Source organism: Topomyia yanbarensis, chromosome 2, assembly GCF_030247195.1.
Source record: "Topomyia yanbarensis strain Yona2022 chromosome 2, ASM3024719v1, whole genome shotgun sequence".
Lineage (NCBI taxonomy): Eukaryota > Metazoa > Arthropoda > Insecta > Diptera > Culicidae > Topomyia > Topomyia yanbarensis.
The window spans coordinates 31538929-31565575 of record NC_080671.1 but is presented as its reverse complement, the minus strand read 5'-3'; the positions used below and the strand labels follow the sequence as shown (position 1 = coordinate 31565575).

Sequence of the window (26647 nt, the reverse complement as noted above, 5' to 3'; positions counted from 1 at the left end):
ACTTTGTACTGCCTACATTTGAAAAGTTAAGAAGAACGGAACAATATAACCGCTTACTTTTGTGAGTCCCGTAGACTAAAAGCTAGTGAACAAATTGTGTAAAACACACAAGTTTCAGTAGTATTTGAATCGTAAATAAGACATGTAAGGGACCATCCATATATGACGTATCATTTTTTGAGTGATTTTAAAAACCAAAAAAAAAAACTCTAAATACCCCCCCTGGTAATTCCGTAGCTTTACGGTAGCTCTCCCCCCTTGTCGCGGTAATTTTTTTCAAAAAAATGAAAAATGATGTTAGTTATTCCCCTTTAAAAAAGCTCGTAGCATGACATGACTCCCTACCCCCTGTCACCACACATCATCACAAAATACAAAACTCCCCCATATAATGCTACGTCATTTATGGATGGTCCCTAAGTTAAAGTTGAATTTTAATGGCTTATTGCTACTAGTTTTTCGTAGATTGTCATCGTGTACTGTCGGGCCAATGTCTAATGAAGTAGTCAAATGCAACCCTGACACATGCACTTCCGATTTCAGTTAGCTCAGTCTGGAACATAACACAGCAACTCAAGTGGTATTGTAGTTTATATCGCGAGTATTTCTATTACCCAGGACAAATTGCAAGCGGAATGTAATTTTTTTACAGCTTGAAAATTTGAAAAATATTTGAGGTACTGTTAAAAAATATTTGACTTACTGTTTTAAGGGCTCTATCGCAAGTAACCCTCAATATCTCGCTACCCTTGCTATATAGAGTTTTAGTATCTTCACCAAAGTTCTTGGCAACAACATTTTCTAGAACTTTATTAAAGACAGTAAGCTTCTAGCGAAATTATCACGGGAAATAAATTTTCTATCTTACTTTTAGGTGAATTAATCACTTAACTCATTATATTAAAAGATGCGTCTATTTATATCCAGACTCTTCTTCGAAAAAATCTAATCTCCAAATCCAACGGTTCAGGAGTTATTGAATTTTGATCGTGAAAACGGCGTTTGGAAACACTGCACTGTGCCTTGGAAATTACTGATATTAATCACATGAATTACTATGGAAGAAAGTATTGGAAAATAAACTCAGCGTTATTGAACGATGAACGAATTACTTCAATTGAAAATCAGAAACTCGTTGACGAATCTAAGCTTTTGGTGAAATAACGACTTGAAAAGGGGAATAAATTTTTTTTCAAGAAGGAAAATTTTCAAATCAATCAGCAAGTGAATCGAAAAAAAAGCTTTTACTGCGTTTGTTTAAAAGAAATTATAGAAAAACAAAATATAAATAAAAATGCTTCGGAAGAGTTGACAATGGTGAAATCGAAACTGATTGAACTTGAACAACAAAGACTGAATAACTTTAAATAGAAATTAAAAGCAAATACTTTACACACAATTATCTTTATATCAAGTAACTTCCATTAATCAACACCAACAAATCTGCTAAAATTACGAATACATGGTGAAATAGAATCTAATCCAAAAATCTTAGGAAATGAAATTCTTAACCATTTTTCAGAAAAATTTTGAAAGCAACCCACAAATGAAAATGGAATAAATTCTGATAACATGCTGAAGGTAATAAACAAAAAATAAACGAAATAGATGTAAATACATTGATAAAATCCATAGAGATGAATGAGCTAGAACTTGCTATAAAATCAGTATAAAAAAAGTTCTCCAGGGCCCGATGACATAAGTTATGAATTCTATCTTAAATTCTTTGATCTAATCAAGAACGAATTACGAAAATTATTCAATGGATATTTGTTCCCACCAGCATTGTTCACTTCTGGTGTTATCACGTTAATTCCTAAGAAGGGGGACTGAAGGTTTGATTTATTGAACAAACGGCCAATTAGTAGGTTAAACCCCGATTACGAAATCTTCACTAAAATTTTATGGAATCGTTTTCAACCGATTTTATCTACGATAGTTGGATTTGGACATTCTGCTTGTATTTCAGACAGCTCGTGCATTAATAATTGGCGATTACTGCGAAATGTTGTTATCACAGCAAATAAAAACCGAAAGTTCAAAGGAATTTGGATTTGGAAAAAGCATTCGACAGGGTGCATCATCATTTTTTGTGAACGATTTTAAATAAATTTCAATTCCCGCAGCTATTTATCATCAGTCTTTATAAATTATACAAAAATGCAACATCAAGAGTTCTACACAATGGCTTTTTAATATCCCCTTTTGCAATTTCTTGCTCAGTGCGACAAGGTTGTCCGTTAAGCATGCCCCTATTTATCAAGTTTTCACCAGAAATAATCATGAATTTGATTTTACACAAGAACTGATTAATAATTACTGTTTATATTCAAAAATCAAACTAAACTTGAAAAAATCTCATTTTCTTAGGTTAAACAATTGTGCAATTGGGCCACAATTGGTTAGGGAAAGTGACGAAATTAAAATACTAGGTGTTAAATTTCAGCAAAATTATGAAAAAATAGTCGAACAAAATTATACCCAAATTATTCAGATTATCCAAACAAGTTTAATTTTCCAGCTACACAGAAAACTGAATCTATTTCGCAAGGTATGGATCTTGAACACATTCATCCTTTCAAAATTGTGGTACATCGTTCAAATTTTTCCACCAGAAAATAAACACAGGGCTTCACTAAGGAATTTTTGTGGATTTTTTTTTATGGAAGGGACGTTTCTATAAAGTTGATCGACAAGAATTATATCTCCCAGTGCAAAGAGGTGGCCTAGCTCTGGTTGATATTGAAACCAAGTGAAAATCGTGGAAAGAATTCCACAGTAGATATAGATTTATTCATGTTGGCACAACAAAGCAATACAAATCTAACCAGGAATGCGCTTGAATGGTTAAAGATAGTGGAAGAACGTGACATTAATGATAAATTAGAAACAAGCAAACAAATATATGAATATTTACATGCCAAAAAAATATTACCAACAAAAAGCAAATCGCTAATCCAAATTGGCAGTGGGAAGCATTATTGGAAAATAATAATAGGAATTTTTTTATAGTTAGAAGAAAAATCGACTCTTTTCGTGATACTCAGAGATATTATTCCACACAAATCTAAAATGTTTACACATGGTGTTCGAGGCATAGATTCTCCCTACTGCGAATTCTGTGATCTTTTAGGTAGCATTAAACATCGTCTAAAAGAATGCGCTGCCTTGTCGGTGATATGGAAAAGGTTGAATAATACAATGCGAAAAAATCTAAAAATCATTATTGATGATGCCGAAACCATATTATCGACAAGTATGTCAGAGAATAATTTTAAATACAAAGCAGCATTGTGGTTGACAGTTGAAACTATGGCATACTGTGTGAAAAATTACGAAAATAGAAATTTGAACGAGTTACACAAGACAATACGCGAAGTTCGTTGGAGTAAAAAGCTTCTTTTTGAAAAACAATTCAAGTATTTCTTGAATATATATTAGTTAATAGTGGAGTATAAGGGTGCAAGATTGGTTGTGCAAATTTATTATGTACTTAGCTGTGCACAACAAAAACTATATTTTTGCGCCCACGGTTTAAAGTTTACATGGGATTTTGTATGGGGAAAACGTCTTTTGCAAATTAATTCTTCCAAGAGTCGCCCGTTACCTTCTAAAAATAAATAAATGTCTGATTTTTGTAGGAAATTTGTCAAGGAAACAAAGTCTAGAAAACCACGAAACGATCTGATACTTGTGGAAAAAGTTATTAAGCAAAAACCGATTGATGCCCTGAAGATTAATGAAAATTTTATTTTTCATAGCATCACTGCTGCTGACGGTCGAATTATATACAAAATCTTTAACATTCTCTTATTATGTACAAAAGAAGATTCAATTTATGCCTCAAAACTCTTGCGAATTGCGAGTGGTGCTAGAAAAAATGAATATTTTATCAATCGCAAAGCATCAATTGGTTTCAGCTTAATAACTTTTTTCTCAAGCGTCAGATCGTTTCGTAGTTTTCGAGACTTTGTTTCTTTGTTAAATTTACATAACAGTTTATTTTTAGTAAGCAATGGGCTATTTTGTACGCGCTTCGTAAACTAAACTGGACGACATTTCCTCTTCCATCGTATAAAGCACGTTGCATGCTCATGAATATACAAACACTCAAAGAACGCCGCGAATTTGCCATGCTTTACTTTATCAATGACATTATTTCTCAACGTGTACAATCCGCATCATTACTTTCGCAAATAAAATTGTATGTACCTAGCCGACAACTAAGAACTCGTAATTTATTCCAAGAACAATCTTTTAGGACAAACTATGCTAAAAATAGCCCCATCAATAGAATGATGCGTCATTGACCTTTCCATGTCTAGAAAACAAATCAAATCTGAACTAAACCGTAGAAATAATGTATAGTATATAAGTAAATATTGTAAAACCATTCTATGTAGTCTACATATGCTTGACGAAATAAATAAATATTCCTGGAGGAATTATTTTGTGAAAGTTAATTTTCCCATATAAAATCCCATGTATACTTTAAACAGTGGGCGCAAAAATATAGTTTCAGGGATCGAGCTAAGAATTTGCACAGATGTTTTAGGACCCAAATGGTACCCAAAAAGTTGCTCGGAGCTGGAATCTATTTTTTGTCCCACCCTAATGTTCAGTTTGTGCAAGAAACCAACTACTAAACGATTGAGATAAGGATAACATAGCGCGCTCTCGACAAACTAACAAATGCATCTTTTCACATATAATGAGAATCTAAAACTAGTGGATTTAAAGCCAAAAGAATTACATATAATTACAGGCCCACAGCTGACCATTGCAGTATTGCTGATCTTTTCCCTAATCTCGATTGGCAACAATTTGTAGACTCCGAAGATGCTGAAACCGCAGCTCAAACTATTTCCAACGTTTTGGTGCACGTTACTGATAGGTATGTTCAGAAACTTTTATAACAGTCTCAAGTAGATCGTTCAAACTGATGTTATTTACCCATCCTGCCCATTAATTCTTGTGCTTATCTTATGCTCCCATATAGACTTTTGTCGAAAATGAGTTATCTGTTGGATTGTATTCTGTATTACCACTGAATCACAATGCACAAATAAGATTACCAGGCTTGTTTAGAAAATATCGAAAAAATACCAAAAAATACGAAATACCAACATTAAGGCTCAATGAAAATGTAAAGTTTGAACAGCGTTTTTCTTGGCTTGCTGTTTTTAAATATGGGACTCTTATGCTTTAATGGGCAGTATCTGCCGCTTTTGATAAAGTGAACTAAAATATAACAATCGCTAAAATGGAGAGATTCGCAATCTACGGTAATTTCCTGAAGTTGTTCCGATCCTACCCTACAGATCGACAGGTAGTGGTTGTCATTGCAGATTGTTAGGTACCCATATTTACTTGTAGTTCAGGAGTATCTTAGGGAAGCCACTTGGGACCGTTGATGTTTCTGCTTTACTTCAATGATATCCAACTAGTACAGAAGTCTCCACGCCTGGCCTGTCGTAAACGATCTAAAGATATTTCGTCTTAACGGCTCAACTGAAAGTTGCAGATTCCTCCAGCAACAGCTTGAAACCTTTGCTGATTGGTGTAACTTGAATTGCGTGTGTGTTAATCCGAAGAAGGACTTTGATTGGTGATCTCGTTCGCCCAAAAAAAAACACGAGTTTTGCTAAGCACACTTGTCTATTTTTTATTCAGATTTATTTTTCGTCGGCCTCTGTCGTGTGAATGAGGTGAAGTAGCGTATATTTCAATAGGGTACGGTGCGTTGATAGTTATTGCAACACGTTCAAACTTGTGCAACTGTTTTCATGTTTGACCGAAATTACTCAAATGTTACCCAGTTTCTCTTTAGAGTGTATTGTTTACAGCCGCTCAGTTGGGCATTTATCGGTCAGATTCTGATCGAGGTGGAAGAAAAACAGCAAACAATTTGTGGAAGGATTTTGCTTACCCACAGGCAAAATTCTGAGTTGTCGCCCTCACGCCTTGAGAAAACTGAAGAATATTCATCATTCGATCGTCTCAAAGGTTCTTCAACCGTTCCAGATAGGAATGACTGTTGACGTTGCCCAAACGCACACTCGAAAACTCTACACGACGCTGCAAATAAAATATCAGTGCTGCGTCATCGATGATAAGACCTACATCAAAGCGGATTTTAAGCAGTTTGCTGTAGATGATTGTTTTAAACGCTTCGAAGTACCTGATTTGGCAGGCCATATGCATTTGTGGCAAACGTAGTTATCCATTCCTGGCCAAAGCCACCATAAACGGTGATATTTTCAAAACTGAGTGTCTACAAAAACGGTTTTTATCGTTTTTGAGACAACACGATCAAAACCCGCTGTTTTGGCCTGATTTGGCGTCATGCTACTATTCCTAAACCGTGCAGGATTGGTATGGAATTATTTCGGTGGATATTGTGTTGAAAATTTTAACCCACCTAACTGTCCTGAACTCTTTCCCAAAGAAAACTGTTAGGTCATGATGAAGCACGAACTTCGGAAGACCAAAGAAGTGGCGAAGGGTAATAAATACATATACTGAACTATTGTAAAACTTTGGTTTCATTTCGATAACTGTAGCGGTTTTACCAATCAATCTAAAATATCACAATAATTAACGACTCACCCTTTACCAGCCAACCGCGGTGGCATGGCCTACCGAGATTCTTCCGACAGAGATTCGCAAACAAGTGGTCAACAGTCGTTTGATACGCGAAACAGCTAATTTCACTCACGAATCGAGCGATGAGTGAAAGAGAGTTACCGCCAAGAAGCGAGACAGTACTAGAACTGACACCTCGGTGAAAATCAAATTTCTCTGTCTTCAGAAGTGCGAACGGTATTTTATGCAGATCAAAGTGTGCTGAGTAAACCATGGAGACGCAGAGTGATTTTCCACCAGACCACTCTGCTGATGCGATTGACTAGAGGTTCGGTTAGCGCTAGGAAAAACCCAAGTGTCACGAGATTACAGCCGAAAATTACATCAGTTCATATGTTTGTGTTGTTTCTAATAATTTCCAGAACCAAAAAAAAATGAAACAAATATTCACCAGATCGAGTGCATTGCATTGACGACTATGGCAACGGGGAAAGGTCGAATGACGAAGAAATAACGAAACAACACGTGTTGGGCGAGGTGGTAATTCCGCAAAACGAGCTGCTCCAAATCGGCAAACAGGAAAAATTTGAAAGTTCGCCAATCAGAGCCAATCGAGCGGACCAGTTTCCACTTGATTATCAACTTCCGAACACCGCAAGCGAACTATTAATCACCGGGCGCTCCGCGCGTTATCGCCAACGACGTCGTTGCCGTCGTCGTTGTGGTGTTGGACCGGGGCGAGTCGCATTTTTTTCTGTTATTGTTTTATATATTTTTTTTTCTGCAACGTAAAACCCTCTTGGCTTATTTATTCACACAGCTTGAATCCGGCTGACCGGATCGGTTTTGCGTGGTACGTGCTAAAGAGAAAGTCGCTGTCTTCTTCCACCGTGAAGTGGACGGGCTCGAGGTTGACCTTGAACTTTCTGCTGCTTCGTAAATGTTGTTGTGTTGTTTCCGTTTCTGACGAGGTTTGTTTGCCGCTCAACGCAATGTCTGTGTTTTGAGTCTTTTGTCGGTGCTAACTGTTGGTGAGAGGTTCATTTTTTTTTATTGAATGTATCATTAGCGACATGGTAATGAATCGGGGAAATTAAAACTCATTTCAGAGACGAACGCACATACACGCAGAGAAAAACTTCAATGATCCACGAAGGTTGGTAATCATGAAATCATTGAAAGTGTTTGATACTTGTACTCAAACTCAAATATTGTTTTAAAAAATGAGGAGTGGCACCTTTACAAGTGACAACAAATCCTGACAGGCCCCATCAGCGACAGCAATTAAAGCCGCCGCCTTGGTGCACAGCAATTACTCATCTTCAATGTCAATTACAGCTGTGCTCAGACAACGTCTCCCACGCCTAATAGCGAGATTCAGATTCGAGCCTGTTAGCGACGAGCCAGGGCGCAGCCAAGTTGTTCGGTTATATAATCTTCTGTGTGTGTGCGCGCGCCCACCCCTTTTTGTTTGTCATTCCAGACAAACCGTAGAAGCGTCGCGTACAGAAGATCCTCCCGAAGAGTTTCAGAGCCATCTTCATCATCTGTTGTACGGTGTCGGTGGTTGCTCTCAGTTGATTGATTCACGATCTTCATCTTGCGTGGTAGTGTCGTACCTTTTCCCCTGCGGGTCATTATCAACATAATCCCATCATCTTGTGGAAGTTTTTGGATCGGGCGTGGGTGATGCATCACTGCACCAGAATAATAAGTCAACAGAGACGACCTCCAATGAAAGACATCAACACATCGACATGGTCGCTTAGCGACCAATGCGAGCAGCCGGGAGTCCGTCAGCAGCTCATCAGACAGACAACAATGGAAAAGATTTCCGCGAAAAACTGGTGCGAAATTTTGCGACGGTGCCGGCGGCAGTCATATTGTCTCAATGTGAAATAACGAAAGGTGACTAACGGTTACCAGCAGCTGGGTATCATGATGACCGACCGGCTGCTCTGATCAGTCGGTCGGTTGAATTTGGTAGCACTATGGGCTGAGATGGCGTGCAGTTTTACTACGGAAAGATGATATTCTCGTAGTAGGCTCTGTTTCATGTCAGCTTTTTTTAAAATGAACCGGTGCATATAAAAAAGTAGAGAGAGACATTTTAATTATTCATTATAATAAAATTAATTTCTTTTGATGTCGGTCTGTTTTTATTATCGTAAAGACGCGTTTAAACAACTATTGTTAAAGATCTGCTGCGGCATGTGGTGGTCGAAGTCCTTAGAAGTGGCGACAAGAACCGTTTCACGACTGTACCTACGAATGTCCATTGAACGATGAATTGGTGAACTCAGTAGAAGGGCGTAGATCATTTTTACGAAACACAAATTTTCATGTAAACAAAAATTCTACAGACTTAACCTCTAAACATGCAAACATGCAAGCTATCCAACTAATCCCTACTCTTTTCCTTTGTTTTCAGACTCCTCCGCTCAAATAGACATGTAGCATTCCTGCTTTTATCCGGTTTGCATAGGTGAGTAGTTTTGTATTGCATTTAGTAATCTAGTTTTACGATGGTGGCAAACAGTGACTTTGTGTTAAATGTTAAGAGAATACTTGAAAATATGATTTTTTTTTTCTATTATAAAAGTTTTAACCTCTATAAGGGGCATTCGCCTCTTTTTCGGATTAGAAAAACCTCTTTAGAAAAATCTCTAACCCTATGTACGGGGTTGGAACTCGAACCCAAGTGAGCTGCGTACAGGGCAATTGATTTACCAAAAACGCTATGCCCGCTCCTAAATATGATCATCATTTTGACCAGTTAAGAGATTTCCAACAAAGATGAATATGTATCAGCGATGTCAACATTCAAGTTTAGTAAATTTTCTCACGCAATTCAGTCAAACAGACAAGTGTAAAAATCTTCCAGGTTTTTTAACTGTTACTCACTTACATCCAGTTTTTTCCTGATTTTTGTTTTGTATTTTCCATACAATAGTAACGTTACTAACTAGTTAACAAAAGTACGCTCAGATAGTTTATCTTCGATATGATTTTCCGGAAATTCAATTACCCGGGTGCTCCTAAAAAATCCAATTAACCCTCAAAAAGACAAGGGGTCTCAGAGGTCCGGCTAGTTACAGTTCTCTAGTTCCAAGGAATTTGTAATTTGAAATACAAATGATCTAGCGTTTTCGGGCCGGACCGGGATTCTCTCACTAATATAAAGTCAAAAAAGAGGCTTACGATTTCATTGAGTCTTAGGAGCGATGCTTCTTGTAGTCACAATTTTAGCTTGCCTTTTTGAGGATTAATAGGATGATAATTATTATCTATTTTCCAGGGGGGATGATACACCCCGCTTACATTTTTGATTCTTCTCAATAACCTGTCGTTATATTGCAAAGAAACTCCTGGGCCTTCACGGAACCGTTTGAAATACGTCGTCGAGTGTGCAGATGTTAAAGATACAATCGAGGCCCATCTACACAGTTTATGATCGTGTCGTGGCTTCATGGACATTTTAGACTCAAAACACACTACTAATGTACGGGAGTCAGTACAACACGAAAGTTATCAAAAAGGGCTTCTGATGTAAAACAGATCTTAGATTAAAAAAAAAATCTTATCTCTCCACACGTAATCATACTCAGTTGTTTTTCAATTTTTAGAAGCAATAAAAAAATTCATAAACTAGTTAAAAGAAACCAAACGAAGTGATGAATTATAAAATCTGCGATCAACTGTAAATGATATTTGATCTGATAAGGTAACCCTGTTTCTTTTCTATCCTACAGTGAATGTTGTTTGTCCCAATACAGGGATACAGGCCGCGTAAATGAAAACCGCGTAATTTTCAAAATTTGCTTAAATTTAAGAATCCGCGTTGATGGAAACGTCGTTAATGGATACCGCGTAAATTCAAAAATCCGCGTAAATGAAAACCGCGTAAATTCAAAAATTCTTGTAAAAAACCGCTCAAAAACTGCATAAAAACCCTGAGTATACATCCAAAGATCGGTTAAATAAATTGGAGAGGGATCATCAGAGTACTCTTGAAGAGATTTGAACAAGGAGAGTTGAGAAGCCAGCTCCCTGTTGCCAACATTTCGTGGAGATCGGGCTGGCTCTTCTCCCCACCTACCTTTCACTATAACGGCTTGCATTGCGATTGACTTACAGACGAATTTCGCGTCAACTCGAACAAATGTTGGCAGCACCCTCTCAGATTTTAACGAAACTTTCTGTACATGAGAATTTTGTCACAAAAAGCCACTTTGCATATTTTGTTTTTCCAAAACTGTTCTAGACTGTCTTTTGGAAAGGGTCAAACTTTATTTACCATTTTTTTTCTTCAAATGGCTATAGTCTAAAAATGACAAATCCTACAAAAAATGTTGTAGGAGTGATTTTCACAAAATTAGTCAATTTTTTAATGAAAAAATTGAAAAAATTCCTCATCGACTTCTACACTGGAAAAATCGATTTAAAAAATATAAAGTCGATTTACAAAAAAACTATCTATGATTTGGATCAAATTTTGCTCTAAAACAGGTAATTATGTTCCCAACTTACCATTAAAAAAAAGTTGAGCACTTTCAAGGGAAAAAGTTATTTGAAAAAAACTTTTCCTTGTCCAAACTGATTTTTTTTCAGCGTATTTTTATCGAAAACTAAACCAATGAAAGCTCAGTTTTTGGGTTGAGGAAACTGGTCTCTGAACTCTGGTCTCAGGATTCTTATCCCCGTACTCAGAGCTCTAGATTTTGGACTTTGAACTCTGAATGCTGCACTCTTCCCGCTGCGCTCTGGACTCTGGACCCTCGCCTCGAGATTCTGCGTTATGGACTCTGGGTTCTGAGCTTTGTGCTCTGGAGTCTGATCCCTTGCCTCAGTATTTTGGGTTACGTAGTTCGGGCTCTGGATTCTGGTCTCATAGCCCTGGACTCTGGTCACAATAATTTGGGTTGAGGCCGCTCGGCTTTAGACCCAGGATCCCCGACTCTGTTCTCTTCATTCTGAACTCTGGACTCTGCATTCTTAACTCTGTAGACTGTGTTTTTTGGAGCTATGGGCTCTGGGTCTTGATTCTGGACTCTAAACTCTGTACTATGCACTCTGCACTCGGGACTCTGGATTCTGGACTCCGGACTCGGGGCTCCCCTCGGGGCTCTGGGTTCTGGTCCCTGGGATAAGGAATCTAAACTCTGGATTGTCGAATCTGAACTCTGGACTCTGAGCTCTGTCTTCGGAACTCTGGGTTCTGATCGCTACGCTATGGACTCTGCACTCTCGACACTGAACTTTGAATTCTGGTCTCTAGACTCGCCTCAGTATTTTTATCGAAAACTAAACCAATGAAAGTATGGATTCTGGTATATGGGCTATGTGCTCTGGACTCAGGGCTCTGAACTCGGGACATTGGGCTCAGTTTTTGGGTTGAGGACTCTGGTCTCTGGTCTCAGGATTCTTGTCTTTGTACTCAGAGCTCTAGATTTTGGACTTTGAACTCTGAATGCTGAATGCTGCACGCTGCGCTCTGGACTCTGGACCCTCGCCTCGAGATTCTGCGTTATGGACTCTGGGTTCTGACCATTGTGCTCTGGAGTCTTATCCCTTGCCTCAGTATTGTGGGTTACGTACTTCGGGCTCTGGATTCTGGTCTCAGAGCCCTAGACTCCGGTCGCAATAATTTGGGTCGAGGTCGCTGGGCTTTAGACCCAGGATCTCCGACTCTGTTCTCTGCACTCTGGACTCTGCATTCTTAACTCTGTATTCTGAGATGTCGCCTCGAGTTTCTGTGCCATGAACTCTGGACTGTAGACTGTGGTTTTTGGAGCTATGGCCTCTGGGTCTTGATTCTGGACTTTGGACTCTGAACTGTGGACTCTAAACTCTGCACTATGCAGTCGGGACTCTGGATTCTGGACTCCGGACTCGGGGCTCTCCTCGGGACTCTGGGTTCTGGTCCCTGGGCTATGGAATCTAAACTCTGGATTATCGAATCTGAACTCTGGATTCTGGACTCTGAGCTCTGTCTTCGGAACTCTGGGTTCTGATCGCTACGCTATGGACTCTGCATTCTCGATGCTGAGCTTTGGATTCTGGACTTTAGACTCGCCTCAGTATTTTGAGTTGAGGAATCGCGACTATGTATTCTAGTCTCTCTCCTCGGGACTCTGGGCTATGGAATCTGGAGGCTGGGTTCTCTCCTCGGGATTCTATGTTCTGGTCTCTGGGCTATGGACCCTGATATAAAATACTTTGGAAAAAAATCATTTTAGATGAGTAAAAGTTTTTTTAAATTACTTTTTTCATCGAAAGTGTCCAACTGGAATTTTTGACGGTAGGTAGGAAACATAATTTCCTATCTTGGAGCAAAATTTCATCCAAATCAAAGATGGTTTTTTAGTAAATCGAATTTAAATTTTCAAAATCGATTTTTTCCAGTGTAGGAGTTGATGAAGAGTTTTTTCGATATTTTTATTAATAAATTTGACTAATTTTGTGAAAATAACTCCTACGACATTTTTGGAAGGATTGTTCATTTTGAGACCATTTTAAAAAATTGGTAAAAAAAGTTTGACCCTTTTCAAAATACAGTCTAGATAAGTTTTGGTAAAACAAAATATGCAACTCTGCATACGATTTAGCGCGAAATTCGTCTATAGGAGCTTGTCATTGGAAGGAGATTCTTAAACGCTCCCGTGGCATAAGTAAGCGAAATTGCTTTCCTACTCCCACCCCCTTTTAGCCCTTCATACAGTGGCTTAGGATTATGATTAGTGGGGAATGTTTGATAAAATTATAGTGGAAGGAATGCCCAGTGCTATGGACGGTGGTCCTGCTACAATAGTTGGTAGTAACACACATCACACACATACAGGGACTGTTGTTCGTCTTTTAGGGAAAATTTCGTTTCAGTAATAAAACAGCCCCTCTGTAACTCTGAAAAATTCCGCTTAAAGAAACATAACCACAGTATTCAACATCTTCAACTTGACTGCTATTCAACCAGAATCTATCGATTAAACAGCTACGACTGAATCCATAGACGCAACCAAGAAGGATGAATCGGCCTCCAAGTTGTAGTAAAGTTCATAAAAAAGGTATAAAAATTAAATGGGCCAGAAAAATTTGATTTCAATGTTTCGTTTTTTACTCGTCAGTAACTGACACCAACTTGCTTCCAGTTAGACGATATATCCAAACTGACACCAAATTGGCGCTAGTAATTAGTATCTAACTAGCGCAAACAGATGAAATTAGTGTTTCAATCCAAGATTTCCAAAAAGAGACATATTGTAATGGTAATCAGAAGATGTTAGATTTGAAGCCTAGAAATAAAAGATATTGCATATCAATATTATTTGCATGATGTAGCAGTAATCTGACAGAATGACGAATGAAGAAGTAGGGTGGTTATACCGTTCACCATTTGAACGTTATCCATATCATAAAAACAATCTTCATATTCCGTGATGCGTTTAAGCGCGAAGTTTCTTAATCTTCATTTTTATTAATAGTACGATTTTCATATGTTTAATCTGAACTTGTTAACAGGCCATTCTGTGTAAATAGATGCCAAACTTAGTTAACATATGGCCAAACAATACTATTTTAGAGGACTCCTGAGCAAATTCTCATGGGTTCAAATACCATACTCTCCCATAATACCATGAATGTGGTTCGCGCTAAATTTCATGTTTGTGACACCATAAAATGGTCTGAAAAATCCATTATTTCCCCCAAATATGGATGTTATACGGGATCTTCCGGACCATGGGTTCAACCTATTTCAAACACTATTAGAACATGCAGTTGATGTGAATTAGGACCATGTGCATGGGAGAATTATGGGCTTTTCTTTTGTTCGGGCTATCAGTGAAGCATCATTCATTTTAATTTTCATATTGTAGACAAAATATAGAATAGTTCATTTTGATCGTTTCGCAGTGCCTTTCTCATAGTTTTTTCGCAATGCCCTTCTCATAGTTCTAAAGCTAATGAATGTCCTACCAGGTATTATGTGCTTTGCTGTCAACTGAGCTAACAGAAATAGGAAATGCCAGGGATTTGTTTAAGTGCACCATCAGACCGTGCAGTATAAGCCGGGTTTAATGTTTTGAATTCTTCTTACCAGTGTATGATAGCCACCTTTACGGCGAAATAAATGTTAAGTCCAAAAATGCAAATAATAAATTTAACATCAAATATAGTTCACCAGTTCAGACTAGAGCAATACTACATTTCTGATGTGATGAAACTAGATGACAAGATTTCTCCAAAGTAAAAAAAAATGCTCATAAAATTACGATTAGTGACAAAAAGAATAAGGTCGGTCGTTTTTTCAGTTTTATGGTGCTCCAGTTCATTTTTAAGCACATTTTTGAAATTGTTGGAACCTACGTTTGGCTCTTAAATGGCCCAAAATTCCTCAATAGGGTAAAATTCTGTAATTTTTTTTGCTTGTTTAAAATGGTCGGGGCATAATAGTGCCAGGCTTTAACTAGATCTCAAAAAAGCAGAATACTGAGAGGTTTGTTGTTGTAGATTTGTTCGTTGACGGACATAAATGTGATGAAGATTTGAATCATCTTGCCACATCCACAGACGCTTGCCTGACAAAGCTTTCTTTGCCAAAGTGTTTTAATTGTCGCTATGACCACTACGGTTCGGTATACGTGCAGAGATTTTGATCGAAATAAATTGAAACTTGAATCGAAATGTGGGAGTAACGCTTGAATTGGCTCAATCCTAGCTTTGGTACTCTGATGCTCTTTTAGCGTTTTGATCACATGGGATTCGAATCAATGCTCGATTCTGACTTGCTCTGCCACAGATTCATCGATTGAAGGCATTGGGATATTTAACGGGTGTTCAATAAAAATGAGAATTTTTTCAGTCATGTAGTTAAAAACAAAAAAAAAAATCAACGTCTTCAGTGTTTTTCATTAAAAACATAATGTTTATTCTTCAAAAAAACGTCAATAAATATTGGAGAAGAAGCCCAGTCAGCCTTCCGACGCAACTTAGTCGCGATGCTCTCACAAGAGCGCTGGACGGCACTGACGTCCATCTTTCGGATACAATTCCGGATCCTGGTGGTCAACTGTTTCGTATCCTTGGTCCGCCAATTATTTTTGTACACTAGGGCACTGAGGGAGCCGAAAAAATCCTCAATGGGACGGGGGATTATCTTCGCAAGCGGCTGCTACCAGCCTTCCGCTCCCAGGGCTGTCGAGAGCCGCGGCGGGCCCCAAGGCTTGTATTACTGCCGGGCCCTTTTAAACTTAAACCCTCTAGACCAGTATGAGTTTGTACCTCTTCAGCCATGCGAAACTCAAAGTGGCTTCAGTCCGTGGTTTCTATTAGTCTCCAGTTGACTCATATTGCCACATCCACAGATAGCCTTCCAGACAGGTGAATTTCGACAGTTTCTTATTCCGTGGTATCCAAATCGGGTAAAATTTCCATAGCTATGATTTTTTTCAATTTGCGGGCACTCAGGAATCAGTAGCGTCTAGCTCAAATGATACGTTTCCCATGTTGATCGGAGATTTGTGCCGTGCCATGAATCGTCCTTTCCCTGATGGAAAGGATTGGGGAAGCGGTAAGATTAGGGGTAAGGAATATACCCAAGAGACCGCGAAGCATTATTTAATGACCTTAGATATGTTCAATATTCGCATACAAAACATATTCTTCACGGATTTATAGTGTTATAGAGATCATTAAAGCACACTTAGTGTCGGAAAAGGCGATATAGTGTGCCAGAATAGAGCTAGTTCAGAAGCACCTTAATGGCTGTCAGCATTGTTAACATAGAGCCGTGTTTTTTTAAATAACCTCCCTTCTTTATCGACACAGCAAAAGAAAAAAAATAAATTTCGATAACGTACCAACCCTTCCTCTCTTCTTTCGTCTGCCGGTGCAGTGGGCAACCGAGTACTGCAACTGTTGGATGAACTGAACTGACTTGATTGCTTTATTTCGAACATTATATTTAGGGTCTTATAGACATCGCACGCATCTTTGGCGAGTCACAAAATTACCTTTCTATCTCAACACAATGCACTTTTAGAAGAAATATTCCTTGAACGTGCTATAAAAATACAAAAATGCAAAAATTATCCATCGTAATCACTAGTCAATTAAGGTTAGTCTACCTTCTCATCTCGCCCAGAGTAGAAAATAAAAATCCTTCCGCTATAGATACACGGCAAAAACGACTGCAGGCGAATTGTGTTGCCATTGATATTTGGAAATGTCCTGTAAGACCAGATACTCGAGAAGCGAAACAATGACTAAATGTGCAGATTGTGCTCAATCCGGGAGAAGTTAATGCCCTGCAAATGCACCATAACAAACATTAAGAAGCACAGTCGTTTGTTTCGCGGAATAACATGCAGCACACCAACGAAAGCAGTCACATTAACAATGTCATCTCCGTATACATAGGCAAGAGCTCTAGAGAGATGTGCTTACACGAATTATATCTACACGCCCCTGCCATCGGGATTAACAAGTTTATGTCAAGATACGGAGAAGTGGCTTCCATAAGAGCTGTAACTTCGCATTTTCCTGGGTGCCCTTACGTTGTTCTTGTGGTGAAAATGCTTCCATACAAACCAACTTTTTCTTACATAAGCTGACCAACTCTGAAGAAAAAATCCGTACATTGTGCGGACTGTTTGCCTGAGCGTGGTAAACGATTTCGCTTCGTTGCAATATGGTGTACGGATTTTTTCGTCAGAGTTGGTCAGCTTATTCATACGTAACCATTTTATGCGGATTAACCGAAAATGAGACGTTTCATCAGACAATACTGCAACCATGGTAGATTTCAATGCGCGAATTCTACAAAAGACACTGCACCACGAAAAACTTTGTGCAAAAGTAGCTAAGAAAAGGCCACCTATTATAATCGTGAACAGCACACCGTTATCTTATGCCAAACCACTAACGGCCACAAAACCAATATCTACGGATCTGACAGGAACAAATATTCACTCAACAACAATCACGTCCAGTGTCTCCAAGTCAACAACCGGCACCACCAGAAAAGAAGCGAACGTAGAAGAGGACGGATGCGTTTGTCCGTGCGCTCGCATTTCTGTTTGACACTCTTTTGCTTTCTTCGAAAATACTTTGAATTGGCTTCTCAATATTTTGTAATGTATTCCGTTGATTCAAGCAATAACACTCGTGATTATTAAACTTGGCGTGATTTTTAAACTTGTACACAAAGTAGACAACTCCCTTAAGAACATTTGTTTTAACAAATGTCAACTATAAAATAAAGTTTTCATTTTTTTACGCTTTCATCATATAACAATTTAATAAGGCGAAGGATTACAATAAAATTACTATTGGTATTTTTATTGATATTCTATGAATACCGGACGTGTTTGCCCATCATTCGGGTAACAACGCGGGCCCCCAGGTCAATAGCCCTGGCTGCCTCCCCCTCTCAGCGGGCCTGTCGCTCCACGCTTAGGGATGTCAGGATCCGGTAAACTGTACTCACGGGCACGTTTTCGTCTCGAAGACCACGCATTTCGTAAAACCGTACAACACGCTCGCGGAGTGCTTGCTGTTTCGACGCCATCTTCGATTGAACTGACAGCACCCGAGCGAAACCGTCATGGGACGCAATGAAGGGTACAATCCTTTACCAATACCTACTTCCGAATTCATAGCCGTATTCGTCATTAATATGCTTGTTTTCTTGAGCTCCAGGATTTGCCCATCGAGTTTCGTCAGCTACTGTTCACACGGCTTACGAGTCCAGGTTCTGTTTGTCATTTGTGGCTTCGTCTGTGTTGTTTAATTGCTCGGTAATATGTGTACATTTGTCACCAAATTATAATCTGGAAAATTGGAATTAGCCATTATTTTCTGAATAACCTTTAACCATTGCTGGCGACGAACGGTTCCACTCCAACGCGTGAATTGCATTTTGCGAGCAATTGTGAGAGTTTCGATGTATTTTTTAATCAGTAAAACTTATCGACATTTCAACTAAGATGGAGCCTGGGGTATCAACTCCATAAACGCTTTCGTAAGATATCGAATTTCAACCAACTGGCCAACGACTGAAAAACAATATGTTGTCGCACTCTAATAACGGTCTCAAGGGATGAGTTCAGGTTTTCTTAATTTCTCAACTCGTTGAACGAACAATTTGCCTAAATCAAAAAATCAAAAATCAAATAAAAAAAATATGGCTTTCCAAAATGGAAACTTCCGCTGTTATAATTCGATTCCTGACTTGATATTGTGGTAGTGCAGATAAGGATTGCTCAGATTATTATCGAGTTGGTCATTTCAGAAGTTATAAATACAAAATAAAAACCAAAAAAAAAAAATTGCCCTATGACGTCAATCAGAGAACTGTTTCTGCAATCAATTGAAGAAAATTGAAAACTTGAGCTGGTGAAATTCCTTGTTGATAACAAAACTAATATTTGATTTGATGTTTTGCCAAAGAAAATCACGCACGTAAATCGGAGCAAAAATTGATATTTTATTGGACAACCATAAAATTTCATAAGATGACATCAACAAGTTATTTCGTTTTTTATAATTATGATGTTTTATTTTGCTCAGGAATCAACACAGATTATACGTGTTTATGGTAAAAAAGTTTTCAAAGTTTGAGCGAATCCTATACATTTCTTTTGTAAGAAATGTAAAAAGTAAAATAAAGAATCAATGGCGAAAATTACTCTCCAAACATAGAAAAAATAATAGGGATTGTCTATTTCCAACTTCAGCACATGTCAGTCACAGCTAAAAACGAGCAAAGTAAACGACACCTTCATCCCATAAAAAATATATTTCTCAAAAAACACCACTCTCCTCCTTCAACATATAAAGTCGAAACAACTAACTACTTGCGCCTCCATTGAATATGATTATTCAGTGGAAACGCATGCTCTCTATCCAGGACAGATCAAATTTTCCCAGAAACGATCATTCAATCATCGATTTAAATACGTGTGGGATAGCCAGCGTTGTGTAAAATGATGTATAATTATTACCTACAATGATAACAGTTTGAATAAATGCTACTCCAAATACTCAGGTGAAGTGAAAAGTCGAAAACAAAAACGCAACAAATAATTAATTAATTATTGACAATACTTCAGCCCACAGTATGTACACAAATCACCCATACCATCCGCTAGTATCCCCGCGTACCGGTCCGCACTTTCTTCATCACCATCACTCATCCAAACCTATTTCCTTTTGCCTGTCTGCCGGTTGGTCTCGAATCGCGCGAAAACGCTGTGCTATTATAGCTCTGTGTGTTCGGCCGATTAACGGTTTCCGTACTTCGTCATAGCCACCGCGGTTCTCGTTGCCTACCATCCCCAACACAATCAACACCACCACCACCACCAACAACAACAACAACAACTGTGTACTAGTTGTTCGTGTTAGCTAGTAGAAGAGTTGCTCACCATCATCATCATCATGATCATCGTAATCGCGTCCGTTCGCGCGCGTCGACGACCTTTCCCCGGGGTGGCGGCAGCAAGCGGGCACCTCGCGATGGTTCGCTTTTGCTCGCATCGCATGGCCTTACCGACGACGACGGACCGCACAGCACATCATCGATAGCCGCCGCCGCAACGTGGAGGATCGCTTTTTTATGTTTAAGGTTGCACAGAGAAAGCGCAAAATTCGCAAACGAAAAAAGCAGTTTTTTTCCACACCGTATGTCAGATCTTCATAAAAATCAATCAGCAGTACTGTAACAATATTCTACATACGTTGATTGATTTTTATGAAGATCTGACATACGGTGTGGAAAAAAACTGCTTTTTTCGTTTGCGAATTTTGCGCTTTCTCTGTGCAACCTTAAGCTTTCCCCTCGTTGTCCGTCGGTCGAGTCGAGCTGCCGCGGCCGTGGTCAAACGAGTGGGTTGGCAGCGCGGGCGGTCGAATAAAAAACGCATCATTTTATAATCTAACTGGCCTTGTTCGGGGTGGGTGGCGGGGTAAATGTCGAAAAAGATGAATGTATCATCACCTCAAACTCATATGACTGTTTCGATGGATTTTTCACACCTCGTCCGTCGCAGCATGCTTGGATGAAAATCGTTTTTTTTTTTTTTGGTGCGGGTCTGGTTGCGACGGGAGACCCGACTGGGTGACACACATGCGTGCTGATGAGTGAACGCCACTCGCTTGGATTGGATATCGGGTGTCATCGTTCGCCATGTACCCCTAGTGAGAAACCACATGTTCTTGTGAAAGGTAGTTAACTCGTTGCGGTAAACTTGTTTGAGCGATTTTGTTCCGCTCGAAAGTGCATTCTGAGTGTGTATCGTCGGGTCAGCAGTTGGTACATACATAAGAAGTAACCTTCCAGAGCGAAAATCGTTCCAATTGGTCAGTCGGTTTCCACTGGCGTGCTGCTGGGCCACATAGGAAATGACGACGGAATCACGATAAAGCCATGGTTGAATCGGGGATCGGAGATTTTATTGTGACTCTTTGCCTTTTTCTTTAAACTGTTTGTCTTGTGAGAACGATAAAAGAAAGAAACCGTTCACAGACCTTCAAGACCTGGGTGCCTGTTGTTTGTGCTTCGACATTTCCTCAATGTCTCGGCCTTAGAACCGTTGTGTGAGTGTTTGTGTTCTAGTTGTCGCGTGCGGGTGTCGGTGAATGCTAGCACAGAAGAACAGTGCAACCAGAAATGAGCCACTTTTTTAGTAATATGCAATCCGAGCTAGTATTCGTTGACGGTGAAGGAATGTTTCGAGTTTTTAGTTTCAGATTTAGTTTCTTTCAGATTTTTTTTTTCAAAGTATTGAAAAAGATATACAACTGAACGTTTAGCATCATCGAATAGGTATGCGAGCGTAAGGACGAACGTTGTCATGTAAAATGCCATTCATTCGTTCACACAGTTTTTTTTACGTTTTTGCCGTTTTCAACAAAGAACATTATTGACTGAAGCTAATCAGGATTTTTTCTCTTCTAAATGTACCAGTATAGTAGCTTAAGTCCGATTTTTTACCATTACTGCTGGTTAAAATTTAGATTTCATTTCAAAATTCTACGGCCGTTTTTAATGTATGAGTAATCCCATTTAATACATTTAAATGATTAGTTACAGTCATTATTGTAATTTAAATTGATTACAATTTTGTTAGCAAATTCCCACCTAGTTTGAAAAGCATCACACATGGAAGTAGAATTTAGCAATGCAATCATCAATAGAAACATTGATTCCTGCGGGAAATTTAGTTTTTCTTCCGCAATTCTACCTAGATCGGTTGGAGCAAAGCTAGTGTTGTGTGAAAACGAAATTGCAGGCGTGGTTGTCATCGTTCTTTTAGCCGTGTTACCTACCACTGAAGCATAAGATGATGCACCATTGTATAATAGTGTGGCGGGATAGAAGATTCTTGTATAGGAAGAGAAGTTGTATTTCTACTTTGAAGCGGATTAACAGGTTTAAACTTGTTTCCTTGAAGTATACCTGAAGAAGTAGGTAAATTTTTTATTTGTTATTTTTGTTACTTTGAACGAGAATTTATAATTTTTTCTTGAATGGCACATGTTCAGAATTTCGATATATGGTTTTCGTTACGTTAGTACATTGAAAACTTTCAGTGGTTTCTTTCACAGGACAAGCGTCATTTGTGTGCGAATTATCACCACAGATCATACATTTCGAATTCAAATGACAATTTTTTCGCGCCGTGCCCAAAGTCCTGGCATCTACGACACTGGGTCAGATTTTAAATTCTGCCCCATGTTGTCTATTTCGTTTCCCACTTTACTCATACGTGGAACATAAAACTTAGACTATTTTACCCATTATGTTATTTGAATATGCTTGAACAAGGCTGACACCGGTTATGTTCAAAGCGTACGAAGAAAATAGTCGAACAAAAAAAGTTGTCCATCGCATTGGGTTCGTGTATGCGGAACTATAAAAATCTTATACTAATTCAATCGATTGTTTTGTACGCAGCTCACCTCGGTTCAGCTCCCAACCCCTGACATAGGGCTGGAAACTATTCTTGCGCGAAAAGCGGCGAATGACTCCATACCCTGAATTAAACTTTTCATATTTGTAACCTCAACAGAATTGCTTGAACAGTCCCAATTTAACAGCTCTACATCTTGTATGTTTTCAATCCGGATCGTTGCTTAGCCCTCTGGACGCAACTTTGCAAAACATCAAAGTTTTGTGAAATAAGCGTTGCTCTCTCTCTCTCTCTCTCTCTCTCTCTCTCTCTCTCGGTTTGTTTGCACGTTGTTGTCGTCCAACTTCTGGCTTGTGGTTCACTATCACTGTATAAAATCTGTTCCCGCACGGTTTGCTAATTGTCTTTCATCTCGACTGGAATCTCACTCACAAATTCAACGTATATAAAATAATTACTCTAAAGAGAAACTGCGCAAAATTTGGTAAATTTAGGTCAAGTGTGAAAAAAAGTTACGCAAGCTTAAAAGTGTCGCCATAATTATCGACTCATTCTTTAGACAAACAATAAAATGATCAAGTATGCTGACATTGTTAGCAGAGTGTAGTTGTGTGAGAAAACCGGATAGTGTCTTCACCACACTTGAACAAACCTGTAAAAGAGGTTTCCTTGCATGAATTGCGTGTCTTTGTTCTACTCTCTAGTTCGTCAGCGATGGATACTCATTACTTTACTACCTCCTCCACTAAAAGCGTTGGGATCGATCCTACTAAAAGCTCTCTCGTTTTTCTTTATATCCCTAGTGAAAGGTGCTCAAAATAAGCAATGATGAATTGATATTGTACATAGAAAATTAATTTCCCGACAGTCATCAGCACTTCCTCGCTAGCGATTGTCATTGATCTTGAACTTGTGCGACCACTCCTGGCTGCTACTCCGTTATCGATCTAGGCTAGCGGAAGACGCATATGCGTCTTCATGATGAATGCATGGAACATATTTCAATGTGCAACTTCTGGTAATCTTAAAGTGATTATTGATTAATACCAGCGCCGGTCAGGCCCGAACGCAGAAATCTTAAAGATCGAACGTAGATCGCGAAATGAAAGGGAAGGGATGTTAGTCCTATACTTGCTTTTGCTAGAGGCCGTATATACTACTGCGCACACCACAAGTATCACGGGAGGAGGATATTTGTTAGCAAGTATAAGGGTGCAACTCTTCACCAGAGAGGTGATTCCACTATCCGTACTAAATATCGAGCCATCGACTCATGGACCGGGGACGAACGGCTTTACTTCCCTTCCGAAGGAAGACGTGACCACTCAATCACCGGTGCCGTCACTTCCTCGCTATCGATTGTCATTGGCCAAAAACTGATGAAAATAGGGTTTACGGTTCATTCAACCTCATCATGCCGCATTTATCACTCGTGTATTACTTTGTACCCGTTCGGCCAAACTACGCGATCGGCCAAATGGCTCCCTCGAACAAATTATCCGTTCAGTCAAACTACACCAATCAATTGGTAATTCCGGGAAGGCGTCTAAAATGCTGCGACTGATTGCCTATTTTAGTTAGTATATGACTTGTACACACACACCCACATCTTTAAAATAAGAGAATGTGCCTTTAGCAATGAAAAATACATTTCGATTATTGAACGCGTATCGAAGATTGTCTCCCGTTATTTTTTTGGGTATTCGTTATGCATGATCAGAAATTACCAAGAAAATAGAGGAAAAAAATCAATCAATATAAATCGACCCGAGTGCGCCTCTTTAACCTTTTCCATAAATCAATATGAGTGCTTTCGAAATTGCATCCTCTCGATTGGCGTTAAAATCACCGATTATGAAGAATTTCGACCGATTTCTTGTAAGTTTTTGTAAGTCGCCTTTCAAGAAATTAATTTGCTCGCCGGTGCACTGAAAAGCCAAATAGGCTGCAGCAATAAAAATGATACCAAGATCAGTTTCAACTTCGATACCCATACTCTCGATCACCTTGGTGTCAGGAGACGGCGTAACGGAATGTTTGATCCTGCGATTAACCGCTATTGCGATTCCTCCGCTGAATCCAACAATTCGATCAAATCGATGAATAACAAAATTTGAGTTACTCTTCAATTTAATATTTGGTTTTAAAAAAAAGTCTATATGCACATTATGTATCCTCAAGAAGTTGAAAAATTCGCACGTTTTCAATGAACGAGCAATCCAATTTAATAAATTTAAATGATTATTTAAAGTCATTGTCAAACTTTAATTTTATTACAATTTTGGTAGCAAATTCCCACCCCGCTTGAAAAGCTTCAAACATGGAGGTAGAATTTAACATAGCAATCATCATAGGTAACATAGAGACTTGCAAGTATTTTAACTTTTCTTCCGTTACGCTACCTAGATCCATTGGACTAAAGGAAGCGTTGGGTGCAAAAGAGTTTGTAGGTGTGGTAACGGTAGCCGTTATTTTGGCCTTGTTACTTTTCACTGAAGCATAAGATGACACACCATTGTAGTATGGTGTGACGGAGGTAGAAGAAGTTGTTAATCTATTTTGAATCGGATTAACACGTTTGGACGTGTTTTCTTGAAGAGTACCTGAAGAAGTAGGTACATTTTTATTTGTTGTTTTTGTTGTCTAGAACGAGAATTTATAATTTTTTCTCGAACAGGACAACCCCAGAAATTCGATTTATGATTTTCGCTACAATTAGCGCATTTCAAACTTTTTGTGGTTTTTTTCACCGGACAAGTATCTATCGTGTACGATTTATCACCACAGATCATACATTTGGAATCCAAATGACAATTTTTTGTGCCGTGCCCAAAGCCTTGGCATCTACGACACTGGGTCAGATTTTGAATTCTGCCCCCATGTCGTCTATAATGTTCTCACTTTACTCGCACGTGGAACATAAAACGTGCTTTTTCAAATACTTTCAAATTATTAACCTCATTACGGTTAAAATGAATTAAATAAAGCTCCTGGATAATTCCAGAGCGTACAGGCGTGTTGTCGTGGCAAGCCTTTCTCTTCATAAGAATAACTTGTGAAGGAGAAAAGCCAAGTAAATTTTTCAATTCGTTGGATATTTCATCCAAACTTTGATCTTGTGGTAACCCTTTCAAGACAGCCTTGAATGATCTAGCTGTCTTGAAATCATATGAATAAAATTTATATAACTTCTCCGTAAGATACTGGATTAGTCGTTTGTGGCCAATCAATTCCTCCGCTGTAACTCGATATTCTCCTCTTCGGCCAATCTGAAAAGAAACTTTCACGTTCAGAAGGAACGTCGAAAGTTCAGTTCGAAAGGCTTTGAAGTCGAAGGTCATCACTGTTATCGGCGGAGGTGATTGCGTATTCTTCTCATTGGCATTATGCATTATGCGAGGAAATTTAGAAATTTCATCAGCACATTCGGATAAAACATCGAATGAGTTCACCAGACAAGCGTCCTTTGTGTGCGATCTATCACCACAGATCATTCATTTGGAATCCAAATGACATTTTGTGTGCCGTATTCCAGTATTCCATTCCTTCTGTCTTCCAGTCTTCGAGTGTTCCAGTCTTCATTCAAGTACGTTATGAATATGTACCAAATTTGTTACTGTGCGGTGCACAATGTATGGGATCAGGAATCTGGATGGTTTGTCTTGATGGTGCTCCAAAACGACGACGGTTGTCGATTCGGAACAGCAATAGGTTGTCCGTGTGCTAGTCGAACTGGTGTCCACAATAGATTACCGCGGGTGGGGTCTAAATGTGGATCAATTCGATGGGACGAACACTAATTGCTTCCTTGGGTGTGCACTCCGATGCGCAGCAAGTCAGTGGACTGTATTGCGATGGCTCAGCTACAGCAGCAAACGGATGCCTCTGATCCAGCAGTGGAGGACGAAACACGAATGGTGCTCTTTCGGTGGCAGAAAGGAAAATTCCGGATTCTCTTTGGATTTGTTTATTTCGCGATGTTTACGGTTTGAAATTTACAAAAATACTGATGTGATACGTACAAAATGCATTACTTTTATACCTGATTCATTTCCGATGTCTGAATCGGCTTTGTGTGATGTTGGCCCCTCCCACCTCCATTGAAACGAAAAAATATGATGGTACGGCTGGGCGGGAGGGGAATTCTTGCT

At 39.0% G+C, this 26647-nt stretch overlaps 1 protein-coding gene across 2 annotated transcripts in view; it reads left to right on the top strand.

Moving 5' to 3' along the window:
• LOC131682040 (nuclear hormone receptor FTZ-F1 beta) overlaps positions 1–26647 on the top strand; it is a 113120-nt gene that overhangs the window by 73703 nt on the left and 12770 nt on the right. For both annotated transcript variants that reach the window (XM_058963211.1, XM_058963212.1), the window contains exon 2: positions 9017–9070. The gene's annotated coding sequence lies outside the window, so the exon portion shown is untranslated. The remainder of the gene's footprint in view (positions 1–9016; positions 9071–26647) is intronic.